The 5,023-nt window shown below is 44.7% G+C and overlaps 1 long non-coding RNA gene across 1 annotated transcript; it reads right to left on the bottom strand.

Annotated features, from left to right (window-relative positions):
* Window positions 1-2,761: 2,761 nt before the first annotated feature.
* On the bottom strand, window positions 2,762-3,219 carry LOC131419388 (uncharacterized). Its single transcript, XR_009223213.1, has 2 exons — window positions 3,184-3,219; window positions 2,762-3,080 (listed from the first exon to the last, which is right to left on the bottom strand). It is a non-coding gene; the product is annotated as an uncharacterized LOC131419388 (long non-coding RNA).
* Between the last annotated feature and the right edge of the window lie 1,804 nt (window positions 3,220-5,023).

The raw sequence follows: 5,023 nt of genomic DNA, 5'->3' as shown, positions 1-5,023 counted from the left end.
AGGCCGGGTGCCCGGGGGCCACTGCCTGTGGGGACGGGGCTGAGCTGAAACGCCACTGTGCTGAAGCACCAGTCGGGAGGGCCGGGTAGGGGAGGGGCGCTTACTTTCACCTCCCTGATCTCAGAGGTTTCTCGCCTCGCTGTCGCTCTCTGCTCTCCTGAGGGGCTAGCTTGTTCAAACTACCCTTGCAACAGCTCCGTTCCCTCCATAGGGGGATCCCCTCGGGCTGTGAGGGGTCTTGGAGAGGGCTGGTTTTCACGTGGCGAGCTGCCCCTCCCCCTCCTCTGAGAGCCACATGGTCTCAGTCTCTGGGTCACAGTCCTTGGGGAAGGAAAGGAGCTCCTCTTACCTCCTTCCACTTGCTCTGGTGATTCCAGCACCTCCGTCCTCTGGTGTACGGCTGCCTGGGTGCCTCAGTCGTCCCCTGTGTTGTGTGAATAGCTTCTGTTGGAATATGAATGTCCTTTTTGTTGCGTCTTAGAGGGGGAGAGTTCAATGGGGGAAGCTCACTCTGCCATGATGCTGACGTCCCTATTTTAGACATTTTAAAACGAATTTTGTAGCTTAAGGTATAAAATTATTCAACATCTTCTCCACACACTAAAAAATGCAGAAACTTTGGAGCTCTTTTTCATTAAAGTTGTTTTGTTTCTTTAACACTATACAGTAGATGTGATTAAGTTTTGTTTCCATTAACTCACATATTTACTATTTTCTGTGCTCACCATTCTTTCCTATATTGAAAACTCTCCCAGTAGATAAATTCTATTCTTCCTAGAGATCATTCTTTAAAATTTCCATTGGATAAAGTTCTGTTGGTAGAGACTGCTCTCAGAATTGTTGGTCTGAAGATGTGTTTATTTGAACCTCGGTCTTCAGCAATAACTGTGTGGAATGTTTGTCTCCAGTTAGGCACTGCTTTTATTTTGGCCTTTTGAAGATGTTAGATGTGGCAGATGATGTTAGCGGTCCATCAATCACATGTCCTCTGCTTCCTAGACACATAAATAGGCTACCATTCCTAGCCTGCCTTGCAGTTAGTGTAGTCATGTATTTGAGTTTTAGCCAATGGAATCAGGGCAAACATCATGTATGTCTCTTCTGTTCCTAGTCCACAGAAAGGTCCCATGTATGGTCCTCCATGTTCTTTCCCCTTCTACCGGCTTACCCTGGAGACCTTGGACACCATACATTGAATTTACTGGTGTAAGGAGAGCTATTTGCTCATTAGAAATCCTTGTTTCAGACTTTACATGAGAAATAGTTTCTTTCACATTGGAGCCATATACATCTTTGGATATTTTGTCACATCAGTAAGATGAACTACCACATTAGTCCACTGTCATCTGGCTTGCATGGTTGATACTGAAAGGACGGCATTCAGTCTAATGGCCATCCCCTATATCCGATCTCTAATCACTGGATGCCCTTAAGATCATCTCTTGCTTTTCTGTGTTCTTTCGTTTAACTATATGAAGTCTATGTACAAGTCTCTCTTTATTTATCCTGCTTGGAATTATATCGCTCCCCCTTCTCTTTCTCTCTCTTCTCATCCCTCCTCCTTCCCTTATTCTCTCATGGAAGTATTTATATCCCTAATGGTTCTCTGGAGAACCCTGCCAAAGACACCCAGCATAGGCAAATCCACAGAGACTGAAAGCAGAGTAGTGGTTGCCAAGGCCTGGGGAGAGGAGGAGAGAGAGTAACTGCATATTTGATGCAGGGTTTCTTTTTGGGGTGTAAAATGTTCTGGAATCAGATAGTGGTGATGGCTGCAAAACATTGTGAATATGCTAAAAAAACACTGAATTACACCCTTGTAAAATGGTGAATTTTGAGCCAGCCCTGATGGTCTAGTGGTTACAGTTCAGCACACTCCACTTCAGTGGCCCAGGTGCGGTTCCTGGGCATGGAAGCACATCATTCAGCTGTCAGTAGCTAGGATATGGTGGCATCTCACAGAGAAGAACTAAGGACTTATAGTTAGGATATACAACTTTGTACTGTGGCTTTGGGGAGGAAAAAAAGAAAGGAAGCTTGGCAACAGATAGTTCAGGGCAAAACATTCCCGGCAAAAAAAAAAAAATAGTGAATTCTCATGTCAGTGAATTTTATCTCAGTCATTAAACTCAGGTATTGGCTTAAAGGAGGAGGAAAAGAAAGTGAGCAGAGAGGGTCTTGACTTTCTGTTCCCTCCACGTCTCTTTTCTGATACCAAGCACAGGTGCGATGAGAGTGACAGCAGCAGCCAGGAACTCTCCCTGCCATTCCAGAGCAGTAATCTGCTGGCTTTAGGGCCCCTCACCCTTCTCAGATGTCAGCGTCTGGGGCAACATTCTATCGCGTCCATGAAGACCAACACCATTTTGAGAGTTGACTCCAGTTCCTGCAGAACCCACCTGACTGACCCACACAAGGGTGCTGGACAGTCTCTAATGTCAGGCCCTGATTATCCACGACCATCTCATCTCCAAGCACCCTCTCTTCTTCCGTCGTCCGGACCCGAGAACCGGAAGGATGGAGTCTCAGGTGGCCTCAGGGACCTGTGGTCTGAGCACAGCTGGGACCTCTCTTTCAGCTGACATATAGACTATCCTGAGGTAATCGTTTTGCTTTTGATTAAAATAAAATAATAATTTTAATAAATTAAAATAATACAGTCTCTGTATGCCAAAGTGGAAGGATGTTTTTGGTCTACTCCTGAGATGATGGCTAAAGAGGAAAAAACAGATCAAATACTGAAACCACAAAGAAATCTCAGTACCTAAACCATAACATTCTTTATTTCTCTCTTGAAATAAGCCAAAAACGAGAAACTGGCCAGCTGGGGACCCCGTGGATCAGTGTCTCTGGTTCACAAGCGAGCAAAGGAGAGCGAACTGGCTCTGAGAAATGGAGGGAGATGATCAGACCCTCCAAAGAGGGCTTCTCATGTCAGGATATTACTGACTAGGATGGAAGCAAAGCTCAGGAAAAATTTGGACTCCCCCAAGCGCACCGTTCCTTCTATCTCCTCCTCAATTACTTCATCGGGTAAGATGTCCCTCTCAATATTAGTAGGTCCTCCTTCATTGCAAGTCCTAGAACCACAACAACGAACAAAATAGAAATTATTGGTTCTTATTACTCTTGGGGCTTCAGGAGGCACTTGGGATGGATATAAAAATGTGCAGTTGTACGTACAGTCCTTGTAAACGAGTAGTTCACGAAAGTTCAAACCTAAAAAAGCAGAGAGGAAAATCATTGATTTCACATTTTCTGCTTGCAAATATCAAACCACATTCACTGTAACTTGCTCTGTGCCCACATTCTACATCCCCAAGTGTTACTATATTGCCAGAATTCTTGATGGAGAAAGAATATCCAGGTCCACTAGACGGTCTGGTTACTCCAAGAACAACTACTCCTGGGGATGGTTTTCTATCTGCACTACCACCTCATCTCTGTCTCTGGCCATCCCGACATAGCATTATGGCACCTCATCATGTAGCTCTACAAATGAAATGTCCTACTCATTATTTGTCATGAGAACTCCAGGACTCTAGAAAGAAAATGGAGACTAGGAAACCTGTATCACTCATGTCCCAAAGATCACACAGACCCTCAAGCAGAGTGCCCCTATCCGTGCGGCCTTCAGCTGATTTTCTGCAGTTGGCATGGCCCCTTTAGTTGGCATGGATCCTGCCTGGACCCCTCAGCCTGGTGATCTCAGCTCCTGGCCCATATAAACGCTGATGCACCCTTAATGCCAACCTGCTCCCCAGCACAGACTTCGTGCACCGTCCCAAGTAGGTCCAACAGCTACTGGGATTACCTTCAATGGTGAGTTCACCCGATAGCCTAGGCCAACCAATGCTACCTGACCAAGGCTCCATCTGAGGCCTCCTTCAAGAACGCCTGGGTTAAAGTCCTCAGCCCTCATTCACGAGTTCTGTTCTCCTTGTAGCCTCACGGTGTTTACACACACACTGTATCCTGGAACTTACCACAATCCATTTATCCATTCACGGCTCTGTGGCTGCCTCCTCAATAACATGAGAAGGAACTAGTGACTAAACTCCAGCCACTTGGTTTTCTTTATTTTCCACGTAAAGAGTTTATTGAAGTCCAACATGCTACAGAAAAGTGCTTAATCTTAAGTTGACAGCTGAACAGATTTTCACGAGGTGCACACAACCATGCAACCGGCATCCAGCTCAAGAAACTGAACTGGATGAAATCCCCCGAATTCCTTGTTCTGTTCCTCTATGCAGCCATATAAGCAGCCAAGGCCAAAGTTACGAAGTGTCTGGATTTCTAAGCCTATAGATTGGCTTTGCCTGTTTTTGAGTTTTATGAAAATGAAATCCTACACTGTTTGCTTGTGTCTGGCTTCTTTTCTCTACGTCGTGTTTGTGGAATTCATCCCTGCTGTTGTGCACTGTTGTAGCCTGTTGACTCTCATGGCTGTAGGCTGTCCCACTGATGACAATGCTGCAGTTCATTGTTGATGGACATCAGGCGTTTCTGGTTTTTGTCTACCCCAAGTAGTTCTGCAGTGAATATTCTCCACCTTGTCTTGAGGTGAGCCTGTGTGAGTTTTTTATTAGGTGTGTACCTAGGAATGGTAATGCCGAGTCTTTAAGATGCACACATATGGCTTTAGCAGATACTGTGGAAGAGTTTTCCAGAGTGGTTGTACCTATTTATACTCCAAAGGGTCATGTACACTTCACAATCTTGCCCACACATAGCGGGGTGGTTTTTGAATGCTTAGTCACTCCTCTTGGCATTACTATATTGTGGTTTTCAGTTGCATTTCACCAAGAACAATGATGATAAACAACTTTTCTGATATTTGTTACCCTTTGTGATATCATTTTCTGGTAAACAGCCTTCAAGCTTTTTGCTCAAATTTCCATTGGATCATCTGAGTTTTCAACTATTGATTAGTAGGAAGAAGTTCACTCTATATTCTGAATATGAGTCTTTTAGAAGATGTGTTTTGAAGGCTTTCTCTGCATCAGTGGCTTGCATTTTTACT

This window comes from Diceros bicornis, chromosome 21 (assembly GCF_020826845.1).
Source record: "Diceros bicornis minor isolate mBicDic1 chromosome 21, mDicBic1.mat.cur, whole genome shotgun sequence".
Classification (NCBI taxonomy): domain Eukaryota; kingdom Metazoa; phylum Chordata; class Mammalia; order Perissodactyla; family Rhinocerotidae; genus Diceros; species Diceros bicornis.
This window is presented reverse-complemented; position numbering and strand designations above follow the sequence as displayed.